The 17,809-nt window shown below is 59.8% G+C and overlaps 2 protein-coding genes across 2 annotated transcripts in view; one reads left to right on the top strand and one right to left on the bottom strand.

Moving 5' to 3' along the window:
* The window catches only part of FLRT1 (fibronectin leucine rich transmembrane protein 1), a 72,557-nt gene extending 70,983 nt beyond the window's left edge, over window positions 1-1,574 (bottom strand). The window contains exon 1 of the mRNA XM_047691688.1: window positions 1,484-1,574. The gene's annotated coding sequence lies outside the window, so the exon portion shown is untranslated. The remainder of the gene's footprint in view (window positions 1-1,483) is intronic.
* The window catches only part of MACROD1 (mono-ADP ribosylhydrolase 1), a 142,703-nt gene that overhangs the window by 108,530 nt on the left and 16,364 nt on the right, over window positions 1-17,809 (top strand).

Below are 17,809 nucleotides of genomic sequence, written 5' to 3'. Positions count from 1 at the left end.
CCTGCCCATGGCTGGCCCTTGAGCCAGGATGTGACAGTCCCTTGGCTCCTCGTGCCCCTCAAGCCTACTGGGGCCTCCTCACTGCCTGCCTGCCCAGCTGGGCACCATCCCCTCCCGCGCACTGGCCATGGCAGCTCAGGCCATTTCCATTTTAAACCTCCGAGGAAGCCCCGAACAGTCGCCCACGGAGTCGGCACCAGCTGACAGGTGATGTTCGTGCCTCTCCTTCTGGGGCTGGCAGGAAGACAGGCAGTTGGCTTTCACTCCAGAAACAGCCTGGAGCCCCCGAGTGTGGCCACCTTCTCCACGGCTGCTGGGCAGAGAGGGGCCGCTCCAGCCGGCATCCCTCTGCCAGTGGCCTCCTGCATCCTGCGGGGTTCTGTGCCCCAGGCCAGCAGCCTGCTCCCCAATTCCTAAGCTACCTGGGGTGGCGGACCAGCCAGGCTGGCCTCTGTGCCTCCTGAGGAGGCAGGGGCCAGGGTGGGGCAGGACAGGGAAGGACCCAGCCATCCCAGCCCTCTGCCCCCAGCCTCGGCTTATTTATTCACATCAGGACTCTGGCTTTGGCCCCTCAGGGGCCTGGCACACCTCATCTGGGCTGTGTTCTCTTAAAACCACACACCCGGGAGAGCCTGGAAGCCCTCAGGCTTGGGGAGCCTGGGGCAGCCCCCTGATAGCCCAGCTCCACAACTTTCTCCACCTCGGAGAGCTCTGATCAGCCTGGTTCCCCGCAGCTGGGCAACAACACTCGCCAGCCTTCCGCCCCTGGGCCTCCGGCCCCGGAGAGGAGGGGCCGCGCCCGGCAACCAGCTTGAGGTGGGGGGGACTCCTCTGCCCCCGGCCTCCAGCCCGGCTGCCCCCCCCCCCGTTCCACCCGCTAGGTGCACCGCCCAGGCCCCCGGCCCCACACACGGTTGACAGTCCACAGCGCGCATAGGGAGGGAAGTTGGAGGCTGCTTATGCCCCCCTTGAAGTCGTTTTAAAAATAAAACCTCGCTCCAGCCGTGACTCACGCGGATGGTGGGGACGGGAGCGAGGCGCCCGGGCCGGCCGGCTGCCTCTCTCCGCGCACCCCTAACCCTCCGGTTCCCGGGTGCGGGGCCAGGGCCGGAACCGGCCAGCCCAGCCTGGCGCCCCCACCCCTCGCTGCCAGCCGGGCCACCTCCCCGGGGGCGCAACGAGGGCTCGGGCTGGGGCTCCGATCGAGCCCCCGCCCTTTCCAGCCCCTGCTCGGGAGAGTGGAGCCGCCGGCCGTGCACCCCGCGCCTCCCCGCGGCGGGGCCAGCGCCGCGGGCGCTCGGCTGTCGACCCGGGGCCCCCCACCCCAAATCCCAAAGGCTGCGCGGCCCCCGCGGCGCCGGGGAAAAACCGGGTGGTCCGACCCCGCCGAGCCTCCGCGCACTCCCGGCCCCCGCCCCGCCGTCCCCGGAGCCCCGTCCCGCACGTGCGGACCCCGGCCCCCGCCCCATGCATCCTTCCTTACCTGCGCAGCGGCCGGGGAGGCGGGTCTCCTCGGGAAACTTTGCGGCGACGGCTGAAGCCTCAGGGGTTATTCCAAGGAGCGGGCGGGAACCCGAGCCGGAGGGCGCCCAGGGGGGCCCGCGAGAGGAGCCCCCGGCGCGCGGCGGAGCGCGGTGGCGGGCCCGGGGAGGGGGGCGCGCGGCGGCGCATCTGCCCAGCTCGGGCGCCCGGCGGAGCCGCGGGGGGCGTGCGCGAGGTGCGCCCGGCGGCCGGGGTGCGTGTGCCCGGGTGGGTGCGCTCGGCGGGGCGAGGGCCGGCGGCGGTGCTTGCGCGAGTGGCGGCGGCGAGCAGGGCGCGGGGAACCAGGCTGTGCGGCCGCCTCTCCCCTCGCGGCGGCGGCGGCGGCGGCGGCGGGGGCCGTGCGTGCGAGCGCGGAGCGGGGAGGGAGGGAAGGGAGGAGGGGGAGGCAGCAGGCGAGGGGGGGTGGGGGGAGGGCGGGGAGGAGGCGACGGGGGCGGGGGCGCCGCGCTGCGCACTGGCCGGCGGGACCCGGCGCGGGAGGCTACGCCGCCGCGCGGGGACTCGGGCCCAGCCGGGAAGAAACGGCCTCCGCGTCCTCCTCCCCCTGCCCTCGGCTAAAATGGCTAGGGGCGGGGAGGGGGGTGGGGGTGGGAGGAGGTTGGGGAGCTAACCCGCCGGCGGCGAAGAGGGAGGTTTCCAAAGCCAGCCTCCAGCTCCGGGGCTGGGGGGAGAAAGAAAGGGGTTCTCCCTCACGTGCCGCCTCCCCTTACACAGCTCCTCTCTGCACCCACTCATTCATCCATCGTTCCAGCCATTCATTCATTCATTCATTCACTCATTCATGTCCACCGGTGCATTCATTCACAAACAGGTACCCACCACCTACTCCTTGAGCCAAGGTATCCGCTTCCTCCCTTCCCCTTCCCCATGGGGACCCCCTCACTTGCCTTGCTCTAAACATCTGATCCGTTCCCGGTGGGATGCTCCACGCAGCTGCCCAAGTGGGGCACGCCCCAGTCCGACCCCAGCCCCGCCCTTCGCCTCACTGGCCGCTTGTGACCTTGAGCAAGTTTCTTAACCTCTCCCAGCCTCAGTGTCCTCTGTTGTAAAATGGGAGCATTAACAACCTACCTCCAAGACTTCCTGTGAGGCTTGAAGGAGACCTGGAATGGGAAGCAGAGGAGGGCAGTGCCTGGCGCTCATTAGGGGCTCTGGAAATGTCTGCACCTGTTGTGTGCGGGGTCTGATGTGGGTGTGGGGTGGGGCACCAGACCTTCCTCCTCTTAGTCTAGAAGTCCCAGGGCTCTCCGCATTCTGTAGGATACCAAGGAACTCTTCATCACCAGCCTCAGGTCTGGTCAGACCTTGTCACGGAGTCCCACCACCCCATCCTGCCATCCGTTTCCCTGGAGGGTTGCTGAGTGAGCCCCTGCCTCTGCCTAGACACCCCCTCCCTCAAGGCCCCACTGCTGGCAGGTCCCAGCTGCCCAGATTTCCCACAGTCTGGCCTGGACCCCTCCCCCAACACCCTGTCTCCTACCCACTGTCCCAGGGGAGGCCCCTGTGAGATGCTTCTGGGGGCCACATCACTTTTTGCTGTCCTTCCAGGTCCAGCCCAGCTACCCCTCCTCTATGATGCCTTCCAGATTTTCCGCGGGGGTGGGGTGGGGGAGGTCTCAGTAACGGATACAGCCCCTCCCCCCCACCCCACCTCCTGTGCTTTCCCCTCCCCCTCTCCCCACCCCAGCCCAGGAGCAGACTGAGGCCTTGCCTGAGGCCTCAGGTGAGCACCCCTGCCTTCTGGCCTCTCCCGCCTCACCTCTCCCTCCTAGTTTCCCTCCCCTTAACTCCCTCTCTTCCTTCTACGGCTTTCTGCTCAATTCACCAAACAGCTATTTTTTTCTCCCAATTTTTATTTATTGCCCAAACAACATTAAACCAACAATAAAGGAAAGAAAAATCACCCACAATGCCACCGCCCTGTGGCGTCAACAGCCCCATTCCTCTGCTCCCTTCCAGGCCTGTCCACGCACCAGTGGCTGTAATCTGTACAGAGCTGTGGTTCCTACTCCGCCTCCCTAGACCCCCAGATGGACGTGGAGGAGCCCCCTGGGGGGCTCCCTTGTGCCTCCATCCGGGCGCGACGCACGTTGCTCAGGAAGTGGGTGCCGTGTCTTCCCCCTCTTCTAAATGGAACCCTTTGTAGGAGGGGCCCCTTTCCACTCGGTGCCTCAGAGTGGAATGGATGGGCTGTCTCTAGCTCTGTCTGTTGCTGTCAGATATCCAAATACCTGCTTCATAATTGTGGTTTTAATGGCTGCATGGTATTCCACCCAGCCAACGGACCGGCTCATGCCCGGTGATGAGCACGGTTCAGGGAATGCTATTGGAGGTCCGCTGTGTGCCGGGCACTTCTGAGGCACCAAAGACCAAAAGCGAGTGGCCCTGCTGGATCCTACCCCCACCCCCGCGCCCCCTCCCCGCCAAGCTGGAAACACAGCAGGAGGGCTGGTCCCCCACGCCCCCACACATACCCAGAGTCATGGCTTAGGAGGACTTTGGGGAAACAGGCTTTGTGACCACATGACCCCACAACACGGGGCCAAGTCAGCCATGACATTCAAGGACAGCTTCCCCGAGGAGGTGGCTCTTGAGCTAGGTCTTGGAGGGTCAGGGGGAATGTTCTCATTCCACCTTTGTTCCTGGGGGCTGTGACATAAAAGGGCCCGAGGTTTGGAGATCAGGAGTTCTTGGTGGGAGCCGGAGAGAAGGGGCTGGGGGCTGTGGAAGATGACGGCAGTGATGTCATCCAGACTGGGGGAGGGGGGTGCAGGGCTTTGAAGGAGGCTGGGGAGTCCGGCCTTGATCTTGAAAGGAATAGGGTGCCAGGGAGGGAATGTGACTACAATCCCTTGGATCCCTTGTGCATTCAGCAGATGCTTCCCAAGCACACACACCCCCTCTGCTCCCCTGAGTAGCGGGGCTCCCTGAGGGCACAGTGGGTGGTGCCGGGGATGGGGCCCTAGCCCCAGGGACTGAACTTGCTTAGAACCCTGAGCTCTCAGACATACAGTGCTTGGCGGGAGGCAACACCAGTCACCCAGGGACGATTTGTGGCTTCAACCTTGGGCTCGCCAAGCCCCAGCTGCTCTGCTCCCAGGATGGCAATAACCCAGGCGCAGTCTGCAGCCAGGTGCGGCGGGCCCCACGACCGGGCAGCCAAGGTCACCGCGGCCCTGCCACCTGCCTGTCCCCTCCGGAGTCCCGACATCAGCAGCCTGCTCGCCACCTCACCCCTTACCCACCAGCCACCCTGGGCCTTCTCCCTGTTGCTCACTTTTCTCGTCTTGGTGGGGTCCTCCCAGACCTCCACAGGCTAGTGTGACAGGGGGTGAGGTCGCCCTCTACGCCGTGAAGCTGTGGCAACAGGACTCACCATGGTTAGACCCTTGTCATCCAAGGATGTACCGCGCTTGGCTCTGTTTGGGTCTCTTCTGGGCCGGGGGTGGGGGAAGGGTGGACCTGACTCTTGTGGGGGACAGAGTGGCCCCTCTGGTGGTCAGGGGCCATCACCAGGCACCCCTTCACCCGAGGCTTTGTCCTGGCTCTCCAGGAATGAAGGCCCACGGGGTGGTGGTCAGGGGACAGCACATTCAGAGGGCGAGAACAAATGTTCAAAGGGCATGCCCTTGGACGTCAGCCAGACACCTGAGAGACAGAAGTTCAGCTTCCCCCACAGGCCACAACTTGGGTGGCATTTTCAGGGAGGGGAGGACCCCTCTGGCCCCAAACGTGAGCAAGAGGGCCACCTGCTGGAGTTTCCGCCCCCCCCCCCTCTCAGACTGGAATCCACCCCCCCACCCCACCCCCCGCTCCGCAACCATGTCCTGAGGTTCTTGGTCTTAGACATCACTACCCTCCAAGATCCCCACAGGCCTCTCGGTCTGTGGGCACCAGAGTGGGGTGGGGCAGAGAATCAGTCCCCGAAAACCTGTCCTCCCTGTCCCCCAGACCCTGGCCCCCCAGGTGATGCCCCAAGAACCACAGGCACATGGCCCGGGGACTGGCTGGCAGCACAGACCTGGCCGAACGGACCAGCCCTCACCAGAAAGTTCCGCCAGCTTCTTGGACTTCTGTGATCCATGTCCTGATGCCCCTAGAATCCCTGTCACCACCGTGTGCTAAACCTTCCCATCCTGCACTGCACAAAAGGTTGAGGCGCCCCCACACACACATGTACAGGACTAAGGCAGTGCGCCCCAGCCCAGAAACTCAGGTTGAGTAAGGAGGGGGCAAGGCCCCTAGTCCTTGGGGAAGTCCCTGAGAGGGCGCCAGGGAGTGGGCACAGCAGAGACAAAGCCAGGGGGACAAAGCCTCCAATTCCCCAGGGTAGCAATGGGAGCAGGTGGGGCCAAGGAAAGTTCTGGAAAAGCCAAGGTCAGGGCAGGAACTCCCCACTCCCGGCCTTATTTCCCTGCGATTTGCTGCCATTCCAGGGCCAAGCCAATGGCTCCTCACCCCTCAGTCCTGGGTCTGAGGGTCCTGTCCTCTGAGAGGCCTCCCTGAGCACCCCCTTCCCTGGTGAGGTCGCCTTGTTCTCTCCGGTCCCTCGATTTCTCCGCGGGGGCGCATGGCCCCATTGTGCTTACATGGGATGTGTGCGTCTGGGTCCTTGGACACTGACATCCCTGCAGGGGCTAGTGGGTGCAGGCTGGCGGCCTGTTCGCTTCTCGAAGAATGTGCGATAACACGAGCCCACGTTCGTTCGGTGGTTCGGGTTTTATAAGCATCTGCGTCCCCTCCCCAGCCGACCCTGAGCAGCTGGAGGACATGGCCTGGGCCCACAGTCCCTGCCTGTCCCAGCACCTGCGGGCCGAGGTGGCTCTGGGGAGAGCAGGCAGGTGTTGCTGAGCGACTGAGTGCTAAGCCTCAGGCTAACTGAGAACCGCCCAGTAAGGGGATGGTGACAGAGCCGCCTAAGGCCACCTGTGATCCCTCAAACTGGCAACTGCCCCTGAGATGACAGTTCCAGGGGTTACCAGAGGGGGCCAGACCACTTCCCTCTTCCAGCCCACTGGACAGAGGCGAGAAGGGGGGCGAGCTGGCCTGCCCTCCCCAGCCCTGGCAGGCGTGGGGAGGCTTGTCTCTGATGAGCTACTCTCCCTGGGGAGTCTCCTCTTCTCCCCACAAATGACATCACTCCCCACACTCCCACTCCCCACAAATGACCACAGGGGGGGCTACCTCTCCTTCTTCCTCCCTCCCCCCACCCAGCCATTATTCCCAGCAGAGGTAACATTTTCTACGGTGATTTGAGCAATTCTTTTTTTTTTTTTTTAAGATTTTTTATTTATTTATTTATTTGACAGACAGAGATCACAAGTAGGCAGAGAGACAGGCAGAGAGAGAGAGGAGGAAGCAGGCTGCCCGCCGAGCAGAGAGCCCGATGCGGGGCTCGATCCCAGGACCCTGAGACCATGACCTGAGCCGAAGGCAGCGGCCCAACCCGCTGAGCCACCCGGGCGCCCCGATTTGAGGAATTCTTGACTCTGGCTATCATTCACCTGTTACACACATCCCAGGTTCGGGAAAGGAGAAGCGGACTGTGTCTTGAAGGACAGTCCAGGTGGAGAGAACGACATGCACCAAGGCGTGGGGAGTAGGTGGTGGCCGGGGTAGGGGGCAGAGGGTGTGGAGGAGGCAGAGGTAAGACTGGAAGGGCAGGAAGGCTGATGAGGAAGGAAGTTGTGGGAGCAAAGGAAAGGCCCATGCCCAAGACTCAGGGGTGCCAGAGGGCCTGAGGAGGGAGAAGGGGAGGGCAGGGTGGAGGCTAGAGGGGTGGGAGAGCCCCCAGCTAGGGTGATTGGAGCCTCAGACACTCCTGGTGGGATCCTTGCCTCCAGTGACACCCCTACCCCATCACTGCATCTCTCCTGACTCCTTTTCTGGGGCTGCAAACTCTGTCTTCCTCTTCACGGCCCCTTCTCCCACCCCCTGGCTCAGTCCAAGTTTACTGCCTCTGTCTACTCTGCCGCACAGCACAGGGGCTCCTGGGCCTGAAGCCTCTGCAGGCCCACTTCCCCAGGGACTCAGACAGCTCCTGACCCCTTCCTCTCAGGTCCCCTCCGTCCCTCCAGCGGGCTCCAGCACCTCAGAGCAACTCAAGCCACTAAAGGTAGTGGGGGTGGGGGGAGTGCCAATGGGAGTGTGCACATGGCATGTCCTGAGCTCAGGGTCCCCCTGCCCGAGTCCTGATGGTCCAGGGCCCCCTCACCTGCTATGCAAAGGTGCAGCCAGGCCTGGCAGGTTCTGAGCTAAGTATACTGCTGAGATGGGGTGCTGGGAGGAGCCGGAGAGGGGAGAAGGGGGGAAGGGGGGAGGGCACCGGCCATGGGCTGGGGGGGGAGGGGGGGTCGTTGCCCAGCAACCACCAAGCGGCAAGGAGGGATTCTTAAAGAGCTGAGCAGAAAGGCTGAGCTTTGGAGGGGCTGAGGCGCAGTCTCGCATACCAATGGCTGCTGCTGCCAGCCTCCTCCCTTTCCCTCCTCCTCCCCTCCCTCCTAGGAGAGGAGCCCCAGCTGGGAGAGCAGGAGGATAGAGAGGAGGGGCGCTTAGCCCAGGGCAGGCTTGGGGCAGCCCAGAGCCAGGCTGGGGTCCTATCTTGTCCCCACATCACGGGGCCTGGGGGTGGGGGAGAATGGCCACCCTGAGGCCCACAGGCCGGGGGAGCCCTGGGCTGCCCGACCCTCGGGGTCTGGGATGGGAGGGAGCTAGGACTCCTCACCCCGGCCCCACCCGGCCCGCTGGTGGCCTCCTGGTGCCCCTGCATAAGGTGGAGAAGTTCTAGAGCCCTCTGGGGGCGCCTCGGTGGCTCAGTCGGTTAAGCATCTGCCTTCAGCTCAGGTCGTGATCTCAGAGTCTTGCGATCCGAGTCCCACATGGGGTTTCTTGCTCAGCGGGGAGCCTGCTTCTACCTCTGCCTTCCGCTCCCCCTGCTTATGCGCACTCTCTCTCTCTCTCTCTGACAAATAAATAAATAAAATCCTAAAAAAAAAAACAAAAACAAAAACAAAAAACTGCCTTCTCTTGGCTGTGACCTTGAATGAGCTACCTCCCCGGCCTTGTGTCCTGAGAGTCACACAGATAGCAGAGGAAGCAGATCAGGCTGTGTCTGGGGGGTAGAGTTTCTGAGGAAGTCCCTCCTGGTGTCTAACTCGAATTCTCCACGCAGCAAGTGCTGGCTGCCTCTCTGCCTCTCTTCTGAGACGGGAATGTCTGTCTGGCCTCAGTCCAGCACCTAATATTCTAGAAGCAACAAGGCTAAGGATTCGGCTGTGAGATCTTCTGCCGGTTCCTTTCTTTCTAGGGTCCCAGTTTTCCATCTGCACCTGGAGGGGCTGGGCTAGGCCAGGATGCCTTGCCAGGGTCCACGGAGGGGCCTCTGGATTTCTGCTTCCCTCTCAGACATCATGCGGAGAGCTCCCTTCCTGCTTCCCGCAATGGTGGAAGGTGGGGGGGGGGTGGAGTCGGGAGAGTGGGGGACCGGATTGTGCCACATTTGGAAGCCGATCCCATGCCCGATCCAATCCTGTCTCTCCTGGTCCTCTGAGTCTCTGAGTAGTCTCTGTGGGTCAGCATTACCTCTCCTGTCCTCTGTCCACCCATCCTCGGCCACCACTGTCCTCCCTACTCCCTCCCCGCTCCTGCCTCCCAGTCCACCCACTCCGATCTTCTCCCCCTCAGCTCTGAAGAGGCTTTTTCTCAAGTGCAGTCCCAGCCCTGCTGCTTCCCGCTCCAGCACCTGCCAGGGCTCCCCACCCTGGGAGACGGATCACAGCCCCCTGGGTCGGGCTGACCCTCTGCCCTCAGCTTGATCACACTGCCTTCTCCAGAACTGCCTCCCTCCCTAACACTCAGAGCCCATTCATCCCTCCAGACTTTGTGACCAGGGAGCAAATCAATGTCTGTTGGAGGAGTGAACGGTATAGTAAGAGTAGCTCTTTGGTGCCAGGCCTATGCTGGCTTCTGGGGCCCTAGAATGAACAATGCACGCTAGGTCCTCTCCCATTGGCCGCCATGCTGGTAGTAAAACCAGTAAACAAATTCCTAGACAAGATCCTGCTGATGGGACCAAGGTGTGGTCTTCAAAATAAACAAGGTGAGAAGAGGAACAGGGCAGGAGATGCTCTCATTGGGTGGGTCAGAGGAGGCGCGTTGTCATGGAGACCTGAAAGCTGAGAAGAGGCCTGTCTGGAAAGAGCTGGAAGGGTGTGCCAGGTAGAGGGAGCAGTATATGCAAAGGCCCTGGGTCATAAAAGAAGCAGATCCATTCAAGGAAGAGAAGAGAGGCCAGGACGCTGGGGGAAGCAGAGCGTGGTATGCGGCCGTACATTCGTGGAGAGGAATATGGATTTTATTCTAAGTGTTATAGGAAGCTATTTGAGAGTTTTAAGCAGGAAAGTGACATGATCTAATTTATATTTTAAAGCGATCATCTGAACAACCACTTCGGAGAGCAATTTGGCAATAACTAGTAAAGTTAAAGATGTGTGTATCTCACAACCCCCACAGCCCCTCACCCCCAGCGTATGTGTGCGGGAGACAGGCTGAAGCAGGTTGGTTTGGGGGGTGTACAAGATGCTCCCCGGGACAAAACCAGGCCTTCCTGGTTGATGGTCAGAGGGAGGACAGCTGGAGGAGGCGGGCCAGCCCCAGTCTGGCATATTACACAGCAGTGAAGACAGACAAAGCAGCCCTGGTAACTTGGGCAGCCCATCCCAGGCGCTCCCCTTTAGAGATAAAACGAACAGACCAAGGTCATAGCTTGCTGAGGGGCCTACAAAGGAAAACTCTAAAGAAAATACATGCCAAATTCAAGGTAGCGGATTCCTCCATAGGTGGGGGGGAGGGTTTGCCCTCCTCTGTGAGGTCCTGTGTGTGGGGCTGGGAGTGGGGGGTAGGGCGTGGGCTGGGTGCACATCGGGGCAACCGTGCATGTGCCGCATAGCTTTCATACGTATGAGGTCAGTAGAAAAAGGGCGCCTGGGTGGCTCAGTTGGTTAAGCCTCTGACTCTTGGTTTCCAGCTTAGGTCATGATCTCAGGGGAGTTCAGAGTTTTAAGATTCTCCCTCTCCCCCCACACCCCACCCCCTACAGGGCGCACGTTGCTCGTGCTCCTGTGCTCATGCTCTCTCGCTCTCTCTCTCTCCCCCTAAAATAAATAAATACATCTTGAAAAGAAAAAATAGAAAAGGATCAGTTGCTGGAGAGGACTGGAGGGTGAGAGACAGCGGACCAGTTGGCCAACACTCTCTTTTCTTCTCCAAGCCCATGTTTATGTTCTGCTCCAATACACCTGGGTTTCCTCCTCCAGGAAGAAAACTGACACTCAGAGAGGGCAAGGGCCTGCCTGGGGTCACCCAGCGAGCTGAGGGTGAAGGAAGCTATGACCCTGAGGCCCCTTCCACCGGGGCTGAGCAGGGAGGTCAAGGCTGCCTTGAAGACCTCTTCACACCCCTCCCAGCCACAGAGGAGGGGCCTCCTGCTTCTCCCGGACCCGGGACATTTTCTCCTGCGGTCCACTCGTCCGCTCTCCCACCCGCCAGGGCTGCCTCGGCCCCCAGCCCCTCATTCCTGCGGAGAAGGAGACCGCACCCGGCTGGCTGGGGCCCAAGCCGTCTCCTGGTAATTGGGTTTCAGGGATGCTCATGGTTATGCTAATGACACGGCTGGGAGCGCCAGCCCCCTGGCTCCTGGGGGAGGGGAGGCCCCGAGCGGCCGGGGGTCCCCCCAGCGCTGCAGCCTTCAGCAGCCCTAACTTGGAAATCAGACCGATTCAAACCCCGGCTCCCCTGACCCCCCAGCTCTGTGACCTTGGGCAAGTCCTGACATCTTGCCCTGACTCTCTTTCCTCATCTGTAAAGTGGGAAAAATAACAGGGCCCTCTCTTTAGGCTCTGGGGGGAGGGAAAGATGAAAGGATCCACTGGAAACACTTGGCCCAGTGCCTGGCCCAGAGAATTTGCTCGATAAATGCGTTACTAACTATTTTTTGTTTTTCTTTAAAGAGGTCCTGCAGGAGAGTATGGGCAGGGGCTAAAGCCCGTACTCTGCACGATGAGCTAATGGGTGACTCATTTTCTTTTGCTTTTTGTTTATGTATATCATCCAATTTGGGGCATTCGACATGAATTTCTTGTATAACAAAAATACCAATAAGTAGAAGTCGCCTGGGGACAGGGCATGGAGAATGGGTGTTGAGGGACATTGAGGCTCCAAGGACTTGGGGTCCAGCTTGAGGACAGATGTCTGGGAAGTCGGATCTCGGTGGGGGTGGAACGGAAGAAACCCAGGCAGGAGGGGACTCTCCCACAGCCAGGGCACCTGCTTAGAGCTTCAATAACCAACTGAGTAGCTTTTTCTTTTCTTTTTTTATTTTTTTTTTCTGGGTGGCTTTTGTAGGCAGAGGTGTCCGGGAGGGCCCCCTGGGGTAGACCGGGGGCTCTGGAACCAAGGATGGGAGGCAGGAGATGTGGTGCAGGACCAGGGGAGGCCCTTCCATGGCAAAGGGAGGCTGATACAGGGCCAGTGGGAAAGGGAGACCCTGGAAGGGGGATCCCGGCTGGGAACAGCTCCCAACAAATTTAGGGAATCACAGCGCTCCTCTCAGAGAAGACGGAGTGGGGACTCAGTCCTGAGGGCAGACAGGCTAGATCTGGCTGAGTGGGAAGCTTAGTGGCCCAGGTTCCTGGCAGGCCAAAAGGATTCAAACCCTCTCTCCACCACTATAATCTGTGTGGCCTTGGGCCCCAGACTTACCTGAGCCTCAGTTTCCCCATCTGTGAAAGGGAGCTGCAGAGACTGCAGGATTCCCACAGCTCTCCCTAGGAGGCTGGTGAGCAAACCTTGGTAGGAAGAAGCTGCTGTTAAGATTATTAATCCAGGGGTGCCTGGGCAGCTCAGAGGGTTAAGCCTCTGCCTTCAGCTCAGGTCGCTCAGGTCGCTCAGGTCATGATCTCAAGGTCCTGGGATCAAGCCCAACATCAAGCTCTCTGGTCAGCAGGGAGTCTGCTTCCCCCTCTCTCTCTCTAATAAATAAATAAAATCTTTTAAAAAAATTATTAATCCAGCCCATCAGCAGGCTGACCCCCTTCTCCCTGGCTGACCAGGGACCCCAGCCCCTCATATCCACTGCCACTGTGGAGGCCTGAGAACCTAACAATTTTATAGGCTTTTTTTTTTTTTTGAAGATTTCATTTTTAAGTAATCTCTCCACCCAATGTGGGACTCGAATTTACAACCCCGAGATCAAGAGTCGAGCGCTCTTCCGACTGAGCCGGCCAGGCACCGGTTTTATAGTGATTTTAAACTATATCATCTCTGCCCCACGAGAGCCCAAGACCCCGGGGGCCCAAGATCACAGCTGGGGGGTTCAGGACCAGAACTTGCAAAGCACAAGAATGGTGGCTTCAACTAAGAGCGGGGACCTTGAGCAGCTCACTTTGCTGGTCTGTGCCTCAGTTTCCCCATCTGTCCACAGGGCGGGAAGGGGTGTGTGTCCACACATCAGGCTCCTGCCTCCCAGCCTGGGGAAGGTCTAGGAAGCCTCACATCCCCCACCCCCAGGCAGCCCCACCCAAGAGGACAGTGACCTTGGCCTGGGGGACCGAGTCTGTCAAACACGGCAACTGCTTTCACAGCTTGAGATGCCTTTGAAGTCTCTTGTTTTATCTTCAAAAATTCAGCACATGTCACATTTTATTCCATCTGTGGGACATTTCTAATCTAAAGCGTGTTTTAAACAACTCACCCTCAAGTAACACGGATACCCAGCGCAGGCCTGCAGGAAGTGGGGGCGGGCGACTGCTCTGTGTCCCAAGAACAAAGCCCGCTCCCCTAACCCTCCAGGCGGGGCTGGGGCTACCAGCGGTCTGGTCTGCCGGCACCAGGCACTGTGCCAGACTTTGGGGTGCCGGGGGGCCATGGGGGCTCACACCCAGGCATGGGGCAGCTGCAACAGTAGTGATGGGACACACACAGGTATTGCGGGGTGCTCCAGGCCTGGGGGGGTCACTTCCATAATGCAGTCACCAGCAGGTCCGCTTCTTGTCCACTCTGAGCTGCTCTGGCCCCAGTTGGCTCTGACCTCCTCTCCCACTTCTCTCCCCCAACTCACTCTGCTTCAGCTACAAATGGTCTCCTCCCTCTGCCTCAGGACCTTTGCACAGGCCGTCCCCACCCAGGGGGTGCCCCTCACAGCTGGCTCCTTATGTTCAGCAGATCCTTGACTCCTTCTGGATCACCTCCACCCCACCCCACCCTCACTTACTGGCCGGCCATTCTCTCCTCGCTTCCTAACCTCTGACACAAATGGTAATTTGTGTTCGAGTTCCTTCTTGTTCTGTTGTTTCTCTGCCTCCTGGATAATGAGCTTTGTGCCCACAGCGCCTGGCCCAGCTGTGTCCCAGCGCCTGGCATAGAGTAGGGGCTGGATTTGTATTTGTCAAATGCTAGGAAGCTGAGATCTAGCCTTCTGAGGAAGGGGGAAGGGAGTGGGCCAGGCTGAGGGGCTAGGGTTTTGGGGGAGTAGCCTTCATTCCCTGAGGCTGGCCGGTGGGTGGCAGCTCTGCAGGCATTGAGGGCCAAGACAAGGTATTTGGAGCAGCGGCAGCGGCGGCAGCCTCCGCACACCAAGGGGCTGTGACCAGCTCAAAGTCACCGCTGTGCCCGCTCACCAGGGCTCTCCCCGGCCCAGTAACCTGCTCAGCGCTTTCCTTGGGTCACTGGGTCTCCTCTCTGCAGCCCAGCCCCCGCACAACACCCGCTCGCCTCCCACATCCTAGCCTGGAGGATGTGTCAGGGACGAGCTGGGTGGCTCCTCTGTGGCCTCCTGCCACTGCCCTTGGACCAGCCCCATCACCTGCACCCCCCCCTCCCCCGGTCCTTCCTCCAGAGGGTCCCTCGGGTAGGCTCTCCCACAAGTCCTGATGGCCACAGAGCTGGGCAGACCCCAGGGTGGCCTCGCTGAGTGACTCTGGGCATAGCCCCTAACCCAGTGTAAATGGTTGGCAGTCACCTGCTGTGCACGGAGCTCAGGGCTGGGAGTTGGGGACAAGTATGAATGACACACATAGCACTGACCTGGGAGGTAAGGAGGCTGGAGGCAGTGATCTGTGGCCCGCAGGAGCCGAGGTGGGTAGCTGGGTGTGCCCCTCAAGGCTGGCTCTCAGGGTGGGGGGTGTACAGGCTCTCCTCTAAAGAGGCAGTAGCCCATGCAAAGGCCCTGGGGCTGGAGGAAATGGAGCCACTTTGAGGACCCGGAGTGTGGCCCATGGGGAGATGAGGGGAAGGGGAGGAGGAGAGGAGCCAGTGGGCCCCAGGCTGGGCCCCATTCTTTATCCTGAGAGCACAGGGGAGCTTTGGGAGGGTTTCCTCAGGAAACCAGGATAAAAAAGGAGATGCTCAAATTTGCATTATGAGAACATAGTGCTCTATGGCTCAGCTCTCTCATCTGTAAAATGGGTCAGTAACATGCCTTCCATACAGGGTAAGGGTTAAAGAAGTCAGAGCAAGGGGGCGCCTGGGTGGCTCAGTGGGTTAAAGCCTCTGCCTTTGGCTCAGGGCATGATCCCAGGACCCTGGGATTGAGCCCTGCATTGGGCTCTGTGCTCAGTGGGGAGCCTGCTTCCCCCTCTCTCTCTGCCTGCCTCTCTGCCTACTTGTGATCTCTGTCAAATAAATAAATAAAATCTTTAAAAAAGAAAAAAGAAGTCAGAGCAAGTCTGAGCTTACCAGGCCTAGGCCCCGGCACTTCTGCCATTGTGGGCCCTTTTTCTATCAAAATATATTAGAGGATCACTTAACCACATAAAACAATTAATAACAAACATTAAAAAAATGTATGTTAGAAGCTGATTTTATGAGTTTGCTGGCATAAAGACAAAATGTATTAACATTATATACTGAAAATAACTTCAGACTCAAAGTTCATTTACTCTTCTGATTTTGTTTTTAATATTTTTAAAGATTTATTTATTTATTAGAGAGAGAGAGTGTGAGCTCGCACAGGAGCAGAAGGGGGAGAATCTGAGACAGACACACCAGTCAGCGGGGGCCGGACTTGGTCCCATGACCCTGAGATCCTGACCTGAGCAGAACCCAAGAGTAGGACACTGGACCAGCTGAGCCACCCAGGCACCCCTCACCCCTCCTCTTCTGATCTGAAAAGAAATTACATTTTCATGGGTCCCTAAAAATATCATGGGCTCTGGCCCATGCCCGCTATGCACTGCCTGGCCCTCAAAGTGAGGGCCATTCTTTTCACCAGGGGCTGCCTGACAGGGGCAGGAGGGGTGGGTGGCAGGGTGGGGGTGGTCAGAAGAGGAAGAGGTGTCTGTGTGCCTCAGAGCCTCCCTTTGCACCCCACCGGCTCCTCCCCAGCACCCAGCTCCAGTGCCCTGGCTCTGTCCATGCCAGCCCGCACCTCCCCCCAGCCTGCAGAGCTCCTTCCCCAACCCCTGCAGTACCTCATTCTGCCCCAGGAAATGCTCAGACTCCTTAGGCCCCCTGCTGTGCCCCTCCCCTGCAGGCCTCTCCTTTTCTCTGAAGCTGTGCTATTGCCTCCCTCCTCCAGCCTCAGCTCAAATACCACCTCCTCCTGGAAGCCCTCCCAGTTGCCAGGCCTCACCAGATCTTGTCCCTCCCTTGCCTACCCTTTAGGCCTGGGAGCTCCTGAGGCCCAGGGACTGGGTCTTTTTCATCTCTTTGTACTTGGTGGCTCGTGACAAACGTCAGCAACCAATTAAAATGCTTCAGGTTGAGGGGGCGCCTGGGTGGCTCGGTGGGTTGAGGCCTCTGCCTTCGGCTCGGGTCGTGGTTCCGGGGTCCTGGGATCGAGTCCCGCGTCGGGCTCTCTGCTCGGTGGGGAGCCTGCTTCCCCTCTCTCTCTCTCTCTGCCTACTTGTGATCTCTCTCTGTCAAGTGAATAAATGGAATAAAAAAAATAATAATAGTAATAAAATAAAATAAAATAAAATAAAATGCTTCAGGTTGAGAATGAAGAAGGGGCCAGCCAGGTCTGTCTGCCTTCGCCCGGGGCCTCCTCTGACCTGTAATGACAGTGGCCAAGCCCTCGGGGTCTGGCCTTCTCCCTTTCCAGGCACAGTGACCACACGCCAGCCCCTGACGCGGTGGGCTGGATGCTGGGGCCCAAACTGGGGAGCAACTCCACCCTGACCCCCCCGCCGGGGGGCACAACTGCTGGGGGGCAGGGGACGGGGCTGGGGCCCTTGAAGGAGGTGCTCTGGGCCTGAGAAGGTGTGAAGCGGGCGAAGGGTGGAACGAAAGCATGGGCAAGTGCCCTGCATGAGGGGCAGGTGGGGGGGGCAGGGAGGGGCAGGCAGAATATATGGAGGAGGGGGTGATGTCCCCCGGGACCCTCAGCCCCTAGCCCGGTGGGCCCCTGTCAGGGGACAGAGGATTTGGCAGTGACTGGCATCAAGGGGTGTGGACCTCATTTCCACCCCAAGGTCACAGGCTCAGTGCGGAGGCTCAGAGCCAGTTAATGACGCCCCATGGAGCATGGTGCACGCGTGTCTGTGAGTGGGGGATGGGGCAGGGCTGGGCCACCTCACCTTGCCGTGGGGACCTTTAAGCAGACAGGGTGGCAGCCCTGGGGAAAGGCACCCCCAGCCCCCAGGGTGCATGCTATGGCCTGGGAAACGCCACCCCCTACCTCACCCTCACCAAAGCCGGAGCAGGCCTCATGCCCCTTCCCCAAGTCCCAGGGCAATGCCGCTCAGGAGCTCAGAGACCCCTACTTCGATGGGCCATATTGGGGTCCCTGGGGTGGGGCCAGGTCACGACCCCTGGCTTCAGCTGGAAGCCCCGTGCTTGTCTCCGCAGCTCGCACTCACCCACCACCATGTCTCAGCAAGAAGGCGTTGGGAGCACACGGGGAGCGTGTGGGGGTCAAGAAGGATGATGGTTGGGGCGTCCGGCTGGCTCCGTCAGTGGAGCCTGCAGCGCTTGCTCTCAGGGTTGTGAGTTCGAGTCCCACATTGGGTGTAGAGATTACTTTAAAAAATTAAGTATTTAAAAAGAAACAGAAGGAGAAGGCATGCTGACAACCAGCCATCCTGGGTCAGAGGCCTCCCCTCCCTTCCCCATCCCTCTGTGAACCTGCTTTCTCATCTGAAAAATGGGCTCATGACCAGTTGTGGTTTAGAACTGAAGGGAGCTTGGTAGGGACAGTGGGAGGAGGAGGAGCCGGAGACTGTCAGCCTAGTGGGCTGGAGGAAGGGGACACGCAGGCCAGCCTCATACGTGG

Source organism: Lutra lutra, chromosome 10, assembly GCF_902655055.1.
Source record: "Lutra lutra chromosome 10, mLutLut1.2, whole genome shotgun sequence".
NCBI lineage: Eukaryota > Metazoa > Chordata > Mammalia > Carnivora > Mustelidae > Lutra > Lutra lutra.
The sequence above is the reverse complement of the archived record's forward strand: the minus strand, read 5'-3'. Positions and strand labels throughout refer to the sequence as shown.